The 20,350-nt window shown below is 36.8% G+C and overlaps 1 pseudogene; it reads right to left on the reverse strand.

The window, feature by feature from the left end:
- Nucleotides 1-11,879, reverse strand: part of LOC149231812 (organic cation/carnitine transporter 4-like) — a 67,290-nt pseudogene extending 55,411 nt beyond the window's left edge.
- Between the last annotated feature and the right edge of the window lie 8,471 nt (nucleotides 11,880-20,350).

Genomic DNA, 20,350 nt, shown 5'->3' on the forward strand with positions numbered 1-20,350 from the left:
GGTGATGCAAAAACAGAAGAAATAGAGTATTACAGAGTCTGAGTTTAAAGAAATGGCTCCTATATTCTCTGATATAGCCTACAGTGCTGACAGGGGAGCAACAGCCTGGGAGGTCATATACAACAGGCTCGAGGATGAGCGTCCCAAGGTTACTATCACAAAAGCAACAGTTGATTCAACAAGACCTTTAGGACTCCAATTCAAGGAGTCTGCCTATTCTTTCCTTCATAGGATAGGAGCAAGAGCTAAAATCCTGCTATACACGGTTATGATCAGGTGGGTGGTGGAAAATCACACAATTAAAGATAGGAAATTCTGGAATTCGCAAATGGAACTCATGGGGTCATTCAAAGCAGAGGACCTGAAACAAATGTACCATATACCTGACCCTCAGGATATATATGATACCACATATGTGGCCAACTTCGCAAAGAAGAACCAAGATCCCTCCAAGGTGATTCAGGGTTGGAGAGTGTTGGAGAACAAATTCAAATTCGATAAATCGGGTATGTATGCTATAGCATCTTTGGCAAACCCTTACAACTATGCAGTTGCTACGTTAAGTAGACTATATGGGTTACCTAATGATGCTAATTTTTTGATAGAATGGATTCCTCTGATTGATGCCTATGTTAATTCCCACATTATGAATTGGGCCACCATCATCACTGAATATCGACAGAAGAGATCCTCCTCTCCAGAGAACCTTCCTCCTTTCTATTTCAGTGCCTACATTATGGATGCCATCTGTTTTTGTACTAAATTTCCAATCATGGGTTGGAAATGGACCTTACAAGACCCCTACCTTATCCATCTCAGTCATAATAAAATGTGGGAATCCCATTCATACCTCATTTCTATAAAATATGCCATGTTGTTATTTTGTTGCTGCATCAATTAATTTTCAATAGGAAAGCCCCCAGGTTTTCCCAAGAAGCCGCTATAGACCTTCTAGCTGTTGGAAATTTTTTTGTTGAAGAATGGTTCACCTATGTTAGGGTTCAAAGAAAGTATGAAATTGTTATGGCCATATTTTCCTATCAAGTCCGGCTCTTTTTCTTTGGAAAATTTTAATCATGCGATAAAGGAACCAATAAGCATGGAATGCCACAGAAGTGACTGAAATCCCCCCTCTAGATGTGTTCTACAACCCGCTGCACAAGGTTGTAGTAAGAAGACAGAGGGAAAGGAGAAGGGTAGAAACACCTGAGCTTCCACTTGGAAATGAGCCAATGGACATAGTCTAGAGAGACATTACTTCTAACCCAGCTAAGAACTTGACTAGTTTATCACTGCTTACGGGAGCATATGCAACGGAAACCATGGAAAAAGCCACCAAAGTCTCTATTTTGTTGAGAGAAAAGGAGGATAAAATCGCACAACTCGAGCAACAACTCGAAACTGAGAGGGCAAGTGTCAACAGGCAAGCCACTGACTAGCTCGCCCAATTGCAAGAGAGCATGGAGGTCCTGAAGATAAGCCATGAAGATGATATATCGGCCAAAAATATACAACTCCAAGAATTGAAACAAGCCATGGAAAGATATAAGGATACTCCTGTTGTTGAGGAGTTCATTAATGAAGCACTAGAATTGAATTCCCTCCTAATGAAACAACAGGAAAAGTTCTTCCAAAAGATGTCACACATCACTCCTTATCTGATCAATAGTGACCATCTAATAGATAAAGCAATTGACCAAGTAATTGAGTTTACTGATCTAAACACCAGAATCTCAGAGTTCATTGAATGGCAAGAAACAGAAGATGGGAGGTAAGCTAATCTGCCTGAGATTAAGGAGATTCACAAGGACATCCTTTTCATGGATTGGGACACAAGGATCAAGAAAGCGGAGCTAGCAGTGGTGAGAGAAACTGGGGTGGTGAAGAACATAATCAAGGCGATAAACCACACTCTATTTGCCACGAACCTGGTAAAAGAAGGCAATCCAAAAGAAATCCCTGATTTAAGTGATTTGCATAAAAGCTGGCAGGAAAAAGCAGAAACTCAAAGGGAAGCAATCACAAAATTGGCAAAGACCGACTAGGATTCATATTGGCAATACCCCGTTAAGCCACACAACCAAATCATGACCCTTATCTTCTCACTTCATTCAACTCAGTGGATGCTACCACCTCTCACCAATGTGATCTTCGCAGAACAGGGCATAACACATTTTGGGGCACCTCCTCAAGTTAAATCGATGGCCGACATATACAATTTGAATGACAAGTTGGCAGATAACAAATCATAATCTCAGCCTCTGCTCATTAAGCCACTGTTTATTTTTAGAGTTAGTTAACTAGTTAGGAGGAAGGTTGTTTGAAACCTCCTCAAATTTTTGTATAATCTATTTTTGCACATTAGTTAGAATAGTATTTATACCCTTCTCATGCACTTAGAGAAGGGTCCAGAATTTTATCAAAAACATTTGCAAAGAATGCACTACTGTAAGTTTGTGAATGCTTTGGTGAAATTATGGAACATGATCGTTTCTTTTAAATATCATACTACTTTCCTTTGTTGATGCACTATTGTATACTTGGGAGATAATTTGATCTGAAGAAAGGAGTTGATCCATGTCATTAGTCGGATGAGCATAACTTTTATCTTGTATGATTGATTTTGTTTATGTTTAATTAGTGACAACACTTTATTTTCATGAGCTATGTATGGGATACATTCTTTTTGTTAAGCGTTAATTGCACTATCATATAATGCCTAGCTGAAATTGTCTACTTTCATATATAAATCATCATATATGTGATATAGTTTATACAATTTCTTTGACTAACTATTTAGTCAAAGAAGTTATCTTTATACGTTATCATCTCTGTTTTATGCGTGATTGATCTTTATAATCACATGTCAAGCAGATATCTTTGTAGGTCACATATCACACAAGAATACCCGGGTTGAATAAGTTAGTTAGAGATTTGCATAATAGAATAGGTCATTTAGATTATCATTATTCTATTTCAATCACTCGTGAACCACCCACTCTCATCTTAAAACCCACACTGGGAAACTGGTCCCATTATCCCTAGTCGGAGCCATAACTTTAAATGGAAAAGGAGTTGCCTTAAGGTCCGGACAAGGTGGTTATCCCCCTGTTTCGGTAACAGAAATATGAGGCCGCAAAATTTTGGCTCTAGAAGGAGGGCCATCCAACTATGAATGGCATATAAACCTAAAGCTCAATCGAAAAACATTCTTAAGAGTCAAAATCCCTCCACTACTTCTACACCTTCTAGATCTCGTTCAAAATCACCTAATCAGAAATCTGAAGTTGTAAAAACATCTCCCTCATCTCCTGAAGTAGTAAGATGACCACCTTCTCCAGATTACACTCCTGAGTCTCCCGAAGTCTATTCTTTGATACAAAAATTCGAATAGATATCCATTTCTGCCGAGAAACCAAAGAGGCCTGAAGTTTCTCAAGAAAGTGTTACTTCCTTATTACAACAAACTGGTGTATTAACTAGATTGCAAAGTGAAAGACTTGGAGTAACACCTTTTGAGTTCCCCATCCCTCCATGATGTAGGAAAGTTACCTCACCAGGATCTGATTCGAATACCAGTGAGATCACTTCACTGTTTCAAACATTCACTTCTCCATTCACTTCTACTCTCTCCACAACTGATCAACTATCCACTTCTCCAATTAGTACTGCTACTAGTAGTACTAACCCAGTAGTAAGTTATTTTCCATGTATACCTACTTCTGGATCAACCTTCCCATCTTCTCAGTCTCCAACTCAAGTTATGGCCAATCAACCATCTCAACCTTGGACAAATCCTGGTTCTATTCTGGTTGCAAATCCAAATGTGCTCCCAGAAAACCCAGAAAAATGGTTTCCTAAGTAAAATCTCAACGATGCTCTTCCTACTGAAGAACACCTAAACAAATTTATGTTAGCCATGAATCTTAATGGAGCTGCACATGAAGATGTTGTAATTAGACTGTTCCCGTATACCTTCCAAGGATCTGCTGGATCTTGGTATTTTTCGCTTCCGGCAGGTTCAATAAGAGACCGGTATACCTTTCAAGAATTATTTCTTGGAAAATTTGGCGATGACAGGACCATAACATCCTTGATCAATGATATTTCTGATGTAAAAGCTAATTCAGATGAAAGGAGCAAAGTTTTCAACTCCAGATTTAACAAGTTGCTAAATAAAATCCCAACTGCATCAAAACCTGAAGTAGATGTACAAATATAATGGTACATATATTCGTCTCTTCCTTCTAATATTGCATTTTTTGTAGATAGAGCCAATAAGGTGACCCTTGTAGAAAACATGAAAGAAGCCTTGTCTGTAAAAAGAAGGATTATAGCTTTAGAAAAGAGATCACAAACAGACGAGAGGAAGTCAAAGAAAGCAACATTTAAGGATGAAACACAAAAGAAAGCTTCAAAGTACCCTTTCGATCTTGAACGCCTTTAGAAAGTGTTAAAGACCATGTCTAATGAAATGGTTTAGGTCAAGAAATAGGTCGTTGAATCCTATACCCCCAAGAAACTTTTTCGACCATTTAAAAGAAATCATTCTTCTGCATCACAATCACCTAATACTATTTCAAATGCCGAATCTAATCAAGAAGAAGAAGAAGACTCACCATCCAGAGAGGAAGCTAAAATAGAAGAAGAAGTTGAATTAAATGTAATTTGGGATTTCATCCTCCCAAATGAAGAAGAAGCACAAGCTATGCCAGTAACCACAAGGAGTAAAATCTCTCTTGATATGTCTATAACAAATCAGAAATCAAAAACTACTACCCCTATAAAGGATAAAACCCTAAGAAAGCAGTCTAAGACTATCCAAACTGACCCTATTCCACTAGATCCTCCAAACGCTTCCAAAACCTTGGTAATCTCAGATACAGTGGAATATAACATAATGGAAGATATGAAAAAGACTAGAGAAAATGTTTCGTTATGCAAACTCACTAAACTCAAACAACAACAAAAAATTATATTAAGAGAGTTAAAAGCAGTTCCTGTATCTCCTTTACCATTTGCTATGGTTACTCATGCTGCCTATGATATGGGAAAACCTCCCTCATCTTCAAGCAAATTATATCCTTTAGATTTAGTCCTAATCGGGGATAGATCTATTTCTCATATTCCTCCATTTCTTCTTACTTCTGAAATTTTCAAACAAAAATGTTCATAATTGCCTTGTTGATTCAGGAACCTCTTCAAATATTATGCCAAGAGCTGTGTGCACCAAATTGAATATTACACCTCAAAAATCTGCAATACACATAGTTCAATTAGACAGGACAAAAGTAGAGGTACTTGGAGAAATAACATCAGTTTCAATTATTCTTTCCTCTAATTCAAAAGTTTTACAAATAATTGATATTCTAGTGGGATATCCCAGAATTCTATGGTTTGATTCTAAGTAGGGACTAGTCTGAAAAGTGGCATGGCTACTTCGCAATTGATTGGTCCCACATGTGGTTTCCACATAACAGTAAACCAAATCAAATTAGAGTAGATCAAGAAAATTTCATGAAATACACAGCCACTGACCTCGAGCGAAGCAATGAACTTGTTGCTTTCACAAATAACATCATTGGAAATTACTCAACTAAGTCATTTTTGGGATCCTTTAATGCTCAGAGGTCTCCCTTCCCAGATAATATCATAGTGTCTCAAAAAGAAAACTTTTCACAAATAGATGCTTCCATGTGTGTAAATGTAGTAAATAAGATTTCAAATAATTCTTTGTTCTGGACTCTCTATTTTGATGGTTCCAAATCTAAAGACAATGCAGGCGCAGGATGCATTTTGATCAACCCACAAGTAGAGAAAACCATTTTAGCTTTCATACTTGAATTTCAGTGCACTAATAATATCGCTAAATATGAAGCATTGATCCAAGGACTATCTAAAGCTATTGGTCTTAAAGTTAAATATTTGCAAGTCTATGGAGATTCTGAAATAATTGTCAAACATGTAAGAAATACAATTCATTGTGTCTCTAGGCACCTTAAGCATTATCAATCGTTAGCCTAGAAACTTACTTCCCATTTCATCGCTTTTAGTATTTCGTCAATTCCTAGGTTGCAAAACGCAAGTGCTGAATTACTCGCTAATGTGGCATCTAAGCTTATACCCTAGGAAGATTTCAATCTAGAAAATTTTTCAATAGAATTAATATTTAGGCTGTCTATTCTCAATAATGTAACAAATTGGAGAGTATTCAATAACAATGCGGATATAGTTAATTTCCTTACATCAAAAGGGTTGTATGAGGAACAGGTCATAGATGAACACGAGCATGACCTACAAATTAAACAAAATCATGACCAAAACCTGATCCCAAAGTCTGTAGTTAAGATGGAATATCTCTATGATGTAAAGGATACGTTCAAGAAAGTTACCAACTCCAAAACTCAAAGTTCTACTTTAAGATTTGAAGTAGTAAACCTAGGGTCAACCAGAAAACCTCAGAATGTCAACCTAGGTCTTGGCCTATCATCTGAAGAAAGAATATCATTCATTAGGTTGTTGAAGACATACAAATATGTCTTTTCTTTGGATTACGCAGATCTCAAGACCTATGATACCTCCGTAATTCAACATACCATACTTATGATTTCAAATGAAAAACCAATGCAACAGAAGCTTCAGAAAATTCACCCAAACCTTGACAGTCAAGTCAAATCCGAATTGAACAAGCTTCTAAAAGCCAAAATAATCTTCCCTGTTAGACACTCAAAGTGGGTATCAAATATGGCGGCTATAAGGAAAAAGAACGGTGATATTAGGACTTGTATTGATTTTAGAAATTTGAATAAATGTTGTCAAAAAGATAACTTTCCTTTGCTTACCATGGAACAGATATTGCAATGAACTGCAGGTTCTGAATTAATGTGTTTTCTAGATGGGTTTTCAGGATATAATCAAATTCTTGTGCATCAAGATGACAGATTAAAAACAACATTCAGGACCAAGTGGGGAACATATGCCTATCAGAAGATGCCTTTCAGACTCATTATCACATGTGCTACATTTCAACATGATATGGATATTGCTTTCAAAGGTTTGATTAATAAATCAATTTTTATTTACTTAGATGACATCATAGTCTATTATAAGGATATGAATAATAATTTGAGTGACTTGAAGCACATTTTTGAAATATGCAAGAAATATGGCATTTCCTTAAATCCCAAAAAAAAATATTTTGCTTTACAAGAAGGAAAACTTCTTGGGTTTATAGTGTCCAAGAAAGGGATTTACATTGATCCTCATAGCGTCCAAGAAATAAAAAAGATTCCTCTCCCACATAACAAAAATACCATGCAATCATTCCTAGGCCAAATTAATTTTGTAAAAAGATTTGTTCTAGATTTTTCACAGACCGTCTTACCCCTTCAAGCAATGATAAGAAAAAACATAGTTTTCAAATGGGGAAACTATGAAAGAGAGTCATTTGAGTTAATTAAAAAGGCCATTATTAATGCTACTTCTTTGAAAACTCCTGAATTTTTCATTTGTATTATATACTTTTTCATTTGATACATCATATGTAGCATTTTTAACATAGCCGAATGATAAAAATGTCGAGGCACCCATCTCTTTTTTTAGTTCCAATTTGCAAGGTGTCGAGTTAAATTATTCAGCTGTTGAAAAACAAGCATTTTTCTGTCTTTAAGACCTTGAAACATTTCATGCCTTTTCTTCTCAAAACCCATACAAAGATTGTAATACCCTACCCCGCAGTAAGGAAATTATTGATCCAAAGGGAAGTAGGGGAGAAAAGAGCCAATTGGGTTATCGTGCTTCAATAATATGATGTAGAAATCTGATCAACTAAAATTATTAGGGGCCAAGGTTTTTGCAGGATGTTAATTGGAGCTTCCCACTTGTCAATAGGAGAAGGTCAAGGTAATCAAGTACAAATATCAGAATTAATCCTCAATGATGAACAATCACAATATGCTGATTTGAAATTTTATTTGAAGAATGTGTATGCTCCTATGCATCTTAATTATAAAACAAAGCGCACTTTAAGGTTGAAATCAAATCAGTATGAATAAGTCAATGGCGTATTATTTAGAAAAAAATATGATTCAGTATTGTTAAGATGCATAGAAAAAGCTGAAGCTGAGAAGGTCATGCAGGAATTACATGATGGACCAGCTGGAGGAAATTTCAGAGGAAATACCACAACTCACAAAATCCTGCATGCAGAATATTATTGGCCAACAATATTTAAGGATGCACATGAATATGAAAGGAAGTGTAAAACTTGTCAAACTACAACTGGAAGAGAAAGGAAGCTATCATTCCCTCTGCAACCAGTAAACATACAACAACCATTTGAACAATGGGGATTGGACATAATTGGTGAGATTGTTCCTAACTCTTCCAAACGGCATAGATACATCCTTACAGCTACTGATTATTTCACAAAATGGGTAGAAGCTATCACACTAATGATAGTTAATACATAAAGCATTATGGATTTCAATGATCAGCACATAATTACTAGGTTTCGCCTACCCTCAACTTTAATGTTTGACAATGCATCTTATTTTTCTGGAAATTCAATGGTAAGATTTGCTCTAAAGAGAGGTTTTAAGTTAAAATATTCAACCAACTATTATCCACAAGGTGATGGATTATCAGAATCAACAAACAAAAATCTCATCAGAATTATCAAAAGGACTATTGACCAGAATAGGAATTGGCACAAAGCATTGACATTTGCTCTTTGGGCAAATAGAATTACACAAAAGGCCTCCATTGGTTCCTCTCCTTTTGCTTTATTTTATGGAAAAGAAGCTTTTCTTCCCACAAACATAGCAATCCAATCTCTTTCCCTAATGCAATTCATCAATGAAAACTCGTCGTCTTCTCTCCAGACAAGACAATTTCAGATTCTTAAGCTTGAAGAAGAACGAGAAAAGGCTAAAGCAACCCACTTCCATCATCAACAATTAGTCAAAGCCTCTTTTGATACAACCTCTTCTAGTCAAAAAACTTTTGAAGTAGGTGATTTGGTTTTAAAATGGGATAAAGCACACGAAGAAAAATGTAAACATACCAAATTCCAAAGACTATGGCTTGGCCCTTTTCAAATCATTGAGAAAATTGGGCAATCAACATTTCTTTTACAAGACTTGTTAGGTAAGATAGATTATTTTCCCATTAATGGGAAAATATCAAAAAAATAATATTCTTAAAGATAGGCTCTTCCAATTTTGTATCATATCACCTTTAAGATTCTTAGGAAAATAAGGTTAAGTAGTATTTACTTTTGGCTTTTCGAAATAAAATCTTTGACAACATTTCTGATTTTTCGCTTCTATAAGTAAGTGAAAGTTAACAGAAATAATTAGGACATTTTAGTACCAAAGTAAACCTCATTTCTTTGGAAAAACTTGATCTTTCTAAAAACATTTCTTCTATGAACAAACTCTTATTTTTATAAAGTATGAATGTTTTGTTATTAGTCAAGAAAAGAATCTTTAACCTAGTAAATACTTTCTACAGATTATTATCTTAAAACTCTATCATTATCATCCAAAACTCTTAAAAGAGCCAATGATTCACCCCATCTGATAAAATTTTCCTTTTTTAGAGTGTAATTCTAAAATATACAAAACTTAGAAGATAAAAAGTCTCATTACAAGCTTGTTTACCATGATCATAAGGAAATAATTAAACTGATATTACCAAAAATGCATATCAAAATAGGGTAATAAGCTAATGATTTCATTGATCAGAGGATGAGGGGTCTCATCAAGAGCCAACTTGTTCAGTTTAGTTACAATCAGTGAATGACATTGTCATTATTAGGTTACCAAGCCTAGAAAATGTCTTTTAAGAAACCTAAAAGAAAAGATTGTATTAAAAAGTAAAAAACGGACAAGATCCAAGTGAGATTCAAAGCAAGTGAATATTATTTTGAGTTTTGAAAATTGCTTCAGATGGGACAATGAATCATTGTTGGTTAAAATATAACCCTTTTGAGGCTATAAACTCCTGTTGGCAATAGGGGCTCTATCTGTGATAAATGAGTAAACACCAAAAAAAAACTGATCTGTAGAAGACACCCACTATATCACTTTAAATCTTATTATTGGCTAATACAAACATTTGTATTTTTATGACTACAAGAGTAAAGTAGTTGAATAAATAGATTGAGTAAGTGATTATGATTCTAGAGAAATGTTGCTTACTTTATAACTCATGTAATTCTTATTCATATAACCCTAATTACTTTGAAAGTTTTAGGAATTTTGGAAAACTACTTAGAGATAATTGGTTCTCCCAAGTGAATCGCTAAATGTTGTACTATGAAACAACCCCCCCATTTATATATAGCAATAGTTGATGTTAGACATATAAATGGGGACCCTTTTTAAATTTTTAGTCTTAGAATAATAAAACCTAACTCTAAGAAATTTCCTCAAAAAACTCTTAAAACAACCCAAAGATAGGATCCTCATCGCAAATCACAAATCGTGTTTTTTCCATGTAATGAACATAAAACACCTTTAAGAAATTGCGATGTGCGATCGAACCTCCCACTACGATATCCCGATTAAACAACTTGCAAACTCGCAATCACATTTCGCAGAAATCACAAGTAATTAAGCCTTGCCACTATGAACTTCATTAACGATTTGCTAAATGCGATATTGTGATATCGCAATCGCATTTTTGCCTTACAAGTAGGCAACACTACATTACATCATTTTAAATATTGCAATGTACGAATAAGAGCGGTAATCATGTGTATTAAATGCGTTTGAATGCAATAATGAACAGTTGACAGGTTAATAAATGTTTAGTGGCCCAAGGAGAGGAAATGATTTTCCAAGTTATGGGCAGTTAACATTGGATATCTCACCTAAACCTTTCCCACGATCCAAAGTCATTTTAGAAAAGCTTTCAGTCTTAATTGCTCGATACCGTCTGTGCTGATATATCTCGTTCATTTCAAGCAAGCTACAAAAGACATGTCATTGAGGAAGGTGATGTAGAAGTAGAAGAAACAGAGCATTGTAGAGTAGGAGTTTACAGGAACAACTCCTATATTCTCTAATACGGTCTGTTGCACTAACGGGGGAGCAACAACCTAGGAGGTCATATACAACAGGCTCAAGGATGAACGTTCCAAGGTTACTGTCACAAAAGAAACAATTGATTCAACAATACCTTCACGACTCGAATTCAAGGATCATGCCTGTTATTTCCTTCATAGGATAAGAGCAAGAGCTAAAATCCTGCCATACACGGATATGATCAGGTGGGTGGTGGAAAACCTCACAATTGAAGATAGGCAATTCAGGAATTCACGAATGGAACGCATGGGGTAATTCAGAGCAGAGGACCTGAAACAAATGTACCATATACTTGACCCTCAAGATATATATGATACCACATATGTGGTCAAATTTGAAAAGAAGAACCAAGAGCCCTTCAAGATGATTCAGGGCTGGAGACTATTGGAGAACAAATTCAAATTCTATCAATCAGGTATGTATGCTATAGCCTCTTTGGAAAACCCCTACAACTATGCAGCTGCTATGTTATGTAGTCTATATGGGTTACCCAATAATGCTAAGTTTTCCATAGAATAGATTCCTCTGATTGATACCTGCGCTAATTCCCACATTATGAATTGGGCCACCATCCTATGTGATAACCTAGCCACCATCATCACCGAATATCAACATAAGAGATCCTCCTCTCCAGAGAACCTTCCTCCTTTCTATTTCAGTGCCTACATTATGGATGCCATCTGTTTTTGTACTAAATTTCCAATCATGGGCTGGAAATGGACCTTACAGGACCCTTACCCTATCCATCTTAGTCATAAGAAAATGTGGGAATCCCATTACATACCCCATTTCTATAAAATATGTCATGTTTTTATTTTGTTGTTGCATCAATTAATTTTCAATAGGAAAGCCCCCAGGTTTTCCCAAGAAGTTGGTACGGACCTTCTGGTTGTTAGAAAATATTTTGTTGAAGAATGGTTCACCTATGTTAGGGTTTATGGTAGCACAGCGGACCCACATGTCCTCCCCTTATATATTTCTAATAAATTGTTGGCAAGGAAAATTGCCTACCAGACCGTGGGAAAGGCCTGACCAAAGTTCTCAAAGAAAGAAAGAAATTGTTATGGCCATCTTTTCCTATCAAGTGCGGTTCTTTTTCTTTGGAAAATTTTAGTCATGCGATAAAGGAATAAGTAAGCATGGAAGGCCTCAGACGTGATTGCAATCCCTCCTCTAGATGTGTTCTACATCCCGTTGCACAAGGCTATAGTAAGAAGATAGAGGGAAAGGAGAAGGGTAGAAACACCTGAGCTTCCACCTGGAAACGAGCCAATGGACATAGTCTGGAGAGACATTCCTTCCAACCCAGATGAGAACTTGACTAGATTGTCATAGTTTAGGGAGCATATGCAAAGACCACCATGGACAAAGCCACTGAAGTCTCTATTTTGTTGAGAGAAAAGGAGGAGAAGATCGCACAACTCGAGCAACAGCTCGAAATAGAGAGGGCAAGCATCAACAGGCAAGCTGCTGACCAGCTCGCCCAATTGAAAAAGAGTAGAGGTCCTGAAGAGAAGCCATGAAGCCGATATATCAGCTAAAAATATGCAATTCCAAGAATTGGAGCAAGCCATGAAAAGATATAAGGATACTCCTACTATCGAGGAGTTCATTAAAGAGGCACTAGAATTGACTTCCCTCCTGATGAAACAACAAGAACAATTCTCCCAAAATATGTCACACATCGCTCCTTATCTGATCACTAGCGACCAACTAATAGATAAAGTGGTTAACAAAAGAATTGAGTTTATTGATCTAAACACCAGAATCTCAAAGTTCATCGAATGGAATGAAACAAAAGATGGGATGAAAGCCAATCTGCCTGAGATTGAGGAGACTCACAAGGAGACCCTTTTCACGGATTGGGATGCAAGGATCAAGCAAGCGGAGATAGTAGTGGCGAGAGTAGTTGGGGTGGTGAAGAACATAATCAAGGCGATAAACCACACTCTGTTTGCCACCAACCTAGTAAAAGAAGGCAATCCAAGAGAAATGCCTGATTTAAGTGATTTGCATAAAAGCTGGCAGGAAAAAGTAGAAACTCAAAGGGAAGAAATCACAAAATTGGAAAACACTGACTAAGATTCATACTGGAAATACCTCGTTAAGTCGCACAACCAAATCATGACTCTTAACTGCTCACTTCATTCTACTCAGCGAATGTTGCCACGTCTCACCGATGCAATCTTCACAGGATAAATACATTTCATTAAATTTGGAATTAAATAGTGGATATAGTATTCCAAAATAACCAAAAAATTCAACTCTAGTGATGTCCTTGTAATAAACAAATTCCAATTTTAATGAAATTTGTGTTGATAGGTTAGAAAACATTTTTGGGCACTTCCTCAAGTCAAACCGATGGCCAACATATGTGATTTAAAGGACAAACTGACAGACATCAAATGATAATCTCAACCTCTGCTCATTATGCCATTGTTTATTTTTAGAGTTAGTTAACTAGTTGGGAGGAAGGTTGTTTGAAACCTCCTCCAATTTTTGTATAATCTATTTTTGCACATTAGTTATAATAGTATTTATACCCTTCTCATGTATTTAGAGAAGGGTCTAGAATTTTATCAAAAACATTTGCAAAGTATGCACTATTGTAATTTTGTGAATGCTTTGGTGAAATTATGGAACATTATCATTTCTTTTAAATATCAGAATACTTTCCTTTGTTGATGCACTATTGTATACATGGGAGATAATTTGATCTGAAGAAAGGAGTTGATCCATGTCATTAGTCAGATGAGAAGAACTTCACAAATATGGTACTTTTATCTTGTATGGTTGATTTTGTTTCTATTTAATTAGTGACAACACTTTATTTTCATGAGCTATGTATGGGATACATGTTGGCATTATGACATAGGTTTGGCTCAATGACATAAGTGTTGTCCTTGATGGCAACTCGCTCAAATAGCAGATCACAAGTTCAGGCTCTCAAAATAGTAGAAAATGAGATACTTGCAGGTTTCTGTTCACAAAGTTGCGGTCATCGGCAGGTTCCGTAGGTGCGCCGAACAAAAGATGTGGACATGTTCGCAGGAGTACCGAACAAAAAGTGCGGTTGTAAAGTACACACACTTTCATGCAGAGAAAAATGCGCGCATGTGGGAAATCTTATGGTTGGTCCATGGTATTTAGTCCGACATTTTTGATCCTATGGTTTTGGTCCGTGGTTTTGCTTCTAAAGTATTGAACCCAGGTTTTGGGTCCCTAGTATTAGATCTCTATGGTTTTGGACCATGGTTTGAGTAAGGCCTAGTCTATAAAAAGGAAAGGAGATCATTTGGCTGGGCACTCATGTGTTGAATATCTTAAGGAGAGCAAGATTTGAAATACTGGTGATCGGTTGGTGAGTTATAGCAGGACCTAAATCAAATGAAACGTAAGCATTACAAGATGGATCTATTGATGGGTTGAGATCTCTTTGGCGCATGATCAGATTTGTAAATCTGATAGTCTGGAGTATACTTGAAGTCTGAAAAATTATTTATACCCGCAGGTTCGCAGGTCCGACACAGCACAGGTGCGGAGACCTGCAGGCAAGACACAGCACAGGTGCGGAGGTCCATAGGACCGAGATAGCGCAGGTGCAGAGACCCACAGGCTAGACATGGCGCAGGTGCGAAGACCCGCAGGCTAGACATGGCGAAGATGCAGAGATCCGCAGGTTTGACACAACTGAGGTGCGGATACCCGCAGGTTTCTATTGGTGAAGTTGCAGACTTTTTCCTGAAATATGTTTTAGCTGTTTTATCTATTACTGCAGTGTTCAGGGTTCTGAATTGGTGTCTAGTTGTTGTATGCTGAGAAGTTATTGATTCAATATTTGTACAAGGAAGTTGGTTGATTACAGATCTATTTGATGTTTGATTGAGATTTATGGATCCAGTTTGAAAATTTATGAAACGTGGTCCTTGGAAGAAAAGAGAAGGTCGTAGCCTTTTTCAGGTTGAAGCCTGTGCGCTGGTATAAGACTACACCAGTACAGAATCATTGTAAAAGAAGGTTATAATTGAAAGAGGATAGAGACATATTGCAGCAGCTGGTTTTCACCCACGTTGGGTTTCCACCTTATATCTTGTGTTCTTTGGTGTGACTATCTGCTCTATTTTCTTGTTGTTGTTTACTGTTATATGGTTCTGACACACAGACTAATGATCAACATCTAAAGAATAAATTAAATTATAAGTCTGGAAGGTATACGCAAGTTTCATTAGTCAGATCTGCAAATGTTTGTATAAATTGAAAAAGAATTTGATAATACTGATTCACCCTCCCCCCCTCTCAGTATTATTTCCAACAATTGGTATCAGAGCAGGTCCTTCAGGAAAATCTTGATCGCTTGAAGGAAGATCAATCATCATGAGCAACTACAAAAAGGAAGCATCTATCAGGCCACCGATTTTTGATGGGAGCAACTTCGTCTATTGGAAGGTAAGAATCACTGCCTATCTTCAATCTCTTGGTACAGAAGTTTGGGATATTGTGGAAGCAGGATACACATTTCCATCAGCAACTCCTACAGATGCAGTTGGTAAGAAGCAGTATGAAACAAATGCAAAATTTGTCAACACTCTATTAGGAAGCCTATCTCAATCAAAATTCGTCAAGGTTATGCAGCTCAAAAGCATAAAAGATATATGGGACAAGATCGTTCTGAGCTCTGAAGGAGATGAACAGGTAAAATGAGAAAAATTACAAAATCTTAGAATTCAATATGAAAGTCTCATAATGCATAATGATGAAAGTGTGGCTAGCTATTTCCTACATATAGATGAGATCATAAATTGTATGAAAAACTTGGGTGAAGAAATAAAAGAAGTTGTTTTGGTTGAAAAGGTTCTAAGATCTTTGTCTCCTAAGTTTGATTCAAAAGTTTCTGCCATAGAAGAAAAGCAGAATATACAGAACCTTACCATGTCACAACTGCATGGAATTCTAACCGCTTACGAAATGAGAAAAGGAGGACCATCAGAAGGAGAGAAACTGCATTCAAGGCTTTAGGAAAAGGAGATTACTATGAGTCAGGACATATGTCAGAAGAAGAGGAAGAATCAAATTTTGTCAAGAACCTTCAACGGGGAACTGGAAGATTCAGAGGTAAGCTGACTTTCAAATGCTTTGCTTGTGGAAGAGTTGGTCATTATGCTACAAAATTTCCACATAAACATAAACTAGACAAAGGTAAGGAACCTGTTAGATGGAACAGAAAACAGAATAAGAAGAGCTATTACACACATGAAGATAGTGATGGATTGTCAAATAGTGATGAAGATGAACAAGGTAATGATGATAGACTTTTGATGGCTTTTGAAGATGATGATTTCTTGGATGCTATAAATGAAGAAGGTCTTTATGAAGAAATTTCTAAACTTAAAGTTTGTTTATAGGAAAAGAATATGATTATAGATGCTCTAACATTCCAACTTGCTGAAAAAGATAAACACAATGAAGAGTTAGAATGTGAAATTGTGGGACTTAGAAAAGAAATTGAGAAAACAAAAGCCCTTAATCTTAGATTTGCTAAAGGATCTGAAACTCTAGATGAGATTATCAAAGTGCAACATTCTCCTCTAATCAAGACAGGTCTCAGATATTTCGAAGAAGCATCTCAAGCTCAGAAGCAAGCACAGAAGTCATCCACCTCCAAAAGTTATCTTGATGTAGCAAGGAGAAATGAACAAGTTGAAAATCGACAGCAAAATCATAATGCAGATCACTAGGTAAATCAGGGACAATTTGCTTCAAGAATGATCAAATATTATCAAGTAAATCGGGAGCAATCCACTTCAAGGATGAACAGAAGCCTCAATCGACCTCAGGTAAATCGTTCTCAATTTAGCTCAAGAATGGATGGAAACTACAAGCATATGGTTGGTAGATTTGATAATGGCAGGAATTTCTTTAATGGCCAATGTTTCTCTTGTCATAACTTTGGTCATAAAGCTGCTCAATGTGTTGCCTATAAGACCATCATGACTAGGGAAGCTAAAAAAAAAAGGAGTATGACGGGAATCATGAAAATAACCTACAATAACTTCTCTACTCTTGAAAATGAAATAGAATGTTCTATCTGTAACAACTTCGGTCATGAAGATTCTGAATGCAGAAGCAGGTTTCGGCAAACAACTCAGAAGGAGCAAGCTTCATTGAGTTCCAAAACATGGAAAAAGAAAGAAACACAACCGGAAAGATGTGGGATAGCCTTATATGTGGAAGGACAGGAAAATCAATGGTACATCGATAGTGGATGTTCGAAACATATGACAGGTAATAAAGAAAAACTTCAGTCATACAGTGCCTTAGAAAAGGAAAAGAAGGTCTCATTTGGAAATGACACCCCTGCATTCATAAAAGGTAAAGGCTCTGTTCGTTTGAAAGAAAAGTTCAAGGCTAGAAATGTTATGTATGTTGATGGCTTAAAGCATAATCTATTGAGTGTCAGTCAGATGTGTGATCAAGGAAATGAGATAATATTTCGATCAAATGGATGGATTGTTCGTGAGCTTGATACAGGAAAAATAGTGATCAGAGACATAAGAACTCCAAATAACTTATACGTACTCAAGGGAGAACAACAACAATGCTATTTAAGCAAGAATGTTGAACACTGGCTATGGCACAGAAGATAGGGGCATCTTAGCTTCTCTCAGATTAGGAAAGCATGCAAATATCAGGCAGTTCGTGATCTTCCTGACATAAGAATTCCAGACAATACAATATGAAAATCATGTCAAGTTGGTAAGCAAACTAGAACTAATTTCCCTGGCAAGGAAGGATCAGCTAACAGGCCACTTGAACTTGTCCAAACCGATATATGTGGTCCAACTACGAAGAGGTCACCTCGAGGAGAAGAGTATTTCATATTGTTCATTGACGACTTTTCAAGGATGTGTTGGATAGGACTCATGAAGTATAAAGATGAAGCTTTCGAAAAGTTCTAGTCATTCAAAGCTTTGGTTGAAAAACAATTAGATCGCAGAATCAAATGCCTCAGATCTGATCGAGGAGGGGAATTTACCTTAGATGAATTTTTCAATTTTTGTGAAGAACATGGAATCAGAAGGGAATTTTCTGCTACAAGGAATCCTCAGCAAAATGGAGTAGTGGAAAGGATGAACAAAATGGTTCAACAAATGGCTCATGCTATGCTCGATGAATCAGGAACTCCCGCAACCTTCTGGGGTGAAGCCGCTTTTGCCGCTGTTACTATTCTCAACAAGACAAACGTTCGGGTAAACAACACTCAGACTCCTCATGAACTTTGGTACAGTAAGACTCCCACGGTAAAATACTTCAAAATTTTTGGAAGCAAATGCTACACTAAAAGGACTGATGAAAATCTTGGCAAGTTTGAACCTAGAGTAGATGAAGGCATTTTACTTGGCTACTCTCCCCACAACAAAGCTTACAAATGTTACAACAAAAGACTTGGTAAAATTGTTGAAAGCATTGATGTAGTGGTTGATGAAGAAGGAAACACTCCTAGGCAGGTAAAATCTGAAGATTTCAAAGAAGACTATCCATCAACATCAAATCAGATTCATGACGAAAAAGAAACCCATGAGGCGCCAGAAGAACAGATAAGGATAGAAGAAAAGATTCCATCTAGATATGTTCCGAAGAATCGTCTAGAATCTCAAATTTTGGGGCAGAAAGGGGCAGGTGTGCAAACAAGAAGAATCATTTCAGAAGCTTCAAGCTATCTAGCATTGCTCTCCTCCACTGAACCGCAAAATGTAAGAGAGGCTTGCAAAGATGAATGCTGGGTCAAGGCCATGGAGGAAGAACTCGATCAGATTGAAAAGAATAACACTTGGGAGTTGGTTCCTAGACCAAAAGATAAGAATGTCATAGGGACAAAATGGATTTTCAAAAATAAGCTGAATGAAAATGGGGATGTGGTTAGAAAAAAGGCAAGACTTGTTTGTAAAGGATATGTGCAACAAGAAGGCATAGACTTTGAAGAAACTTTTGCTCTAGTTGCTAGATTTGAGGCTATAAGATTGTTCCTTGCTCTCTCTAGCTTTTAGCAGTTCAAAGTATTTCAGATGGACGTAAAATCTGCCTTTCTGAATGGAGACTTAAATGAAGAAGTATATATTGAACAACCAGATGGGTTTATTCTTGGAAATGATCCAAAACTTGTATGCAGGCTCAAAAAGGCTTTCTATGGCCTTAAATAGGCTCCAAGGGCATGGTATTATCGGTTGGATAAGTACCTCCAACAACAAGGTTTTATAAAAGGATCAACTGATAGCAATCTGTATATAAAAATTGACAATGATAAGTTGCTGATACTTGTTGTGTATGTTGATGATATTATCTTTGGTAGCAATGAAGAAGACATGAGTCAAAATTTTGCCTTGGTGATGCAGAGAGAGTTTGAAATGTCCATGCTTGGTGAGCTCACATATTTTCTTGGTTTACAAGTCCAACAAAACAAAGATGGAATTTTTCTATCACAAACCAAATATCTCAAGCAGATCTTGAAGAAATATGGGATGGAGGATTCGAAACCAGTATGTACCCCTATGGTGACAGGATGCAGCCTCAGCGCAAATGATGAATCGGTAGCAGTACATCAACCAACCTATAGATCCATGATTGGTAGTCTGCTCTATCTAACAGGTACCCGACCAGACATTATGCATGCAGTGGGAATAGTTGGAAGGTTTCAGGCAAATCCAAAGGAAACTCATCTTCAGGCAGTTAAGAGAATTTTCAAGTATCTTCAAGGAACTCAAAACTATGGCTTATGGTATCCTAGAGGTACAGATCTCACACTTCATGCATACACATATGCGGATTGGGTAGGAAGCGTGGATGATAGGAAAAGCACTAGTGGTGGTGCATTCTTCATGGGTCCTAGCTTAGTATCTTGGTTCAGCAAGAAACAAACCTCTATTGCATTATCTACAGCTGAAGCAGAATATGTAGCTGTTGCATCTTGCTGCACAAAACTCCTTTGGATGATGCAAACATTGCAAGATCTTCAAATCACTTGTACTCCACCTATCTCCATTTTTTATGATAATACAAGTGCAATCAGTATTTCAAAGAATCCTGTCATGCATTCAAAGACTAAGCACTTACCGATCAAGTATCATTTTCTCTGAGAACAAGTGCTTGAAAAAAAGGTAAAATTGGAGTACGTTCCCTCTAAGGAACAAGTTGTTGATATCCTGACCAAACCACTGCCCAGGGAGACCTTTGAATACCTCAGACAAAAGCTGGGGGTAGTTGAT

Source organism: Pinus tabuliformis, chromosome J, assembly GCF_031772625.1.
Source record: "Pinus tabuliformis cultivar Carrire ecotype Pingquan chromosome J, CPIR1, whole genome shotgun sequence".
Lineage (NCBI taxonomy): Eukaryota > Viridiplantae > Streptophyta > Pinopsida > Pinales > Pinaceae > Pinus > Pinus tabuliformis.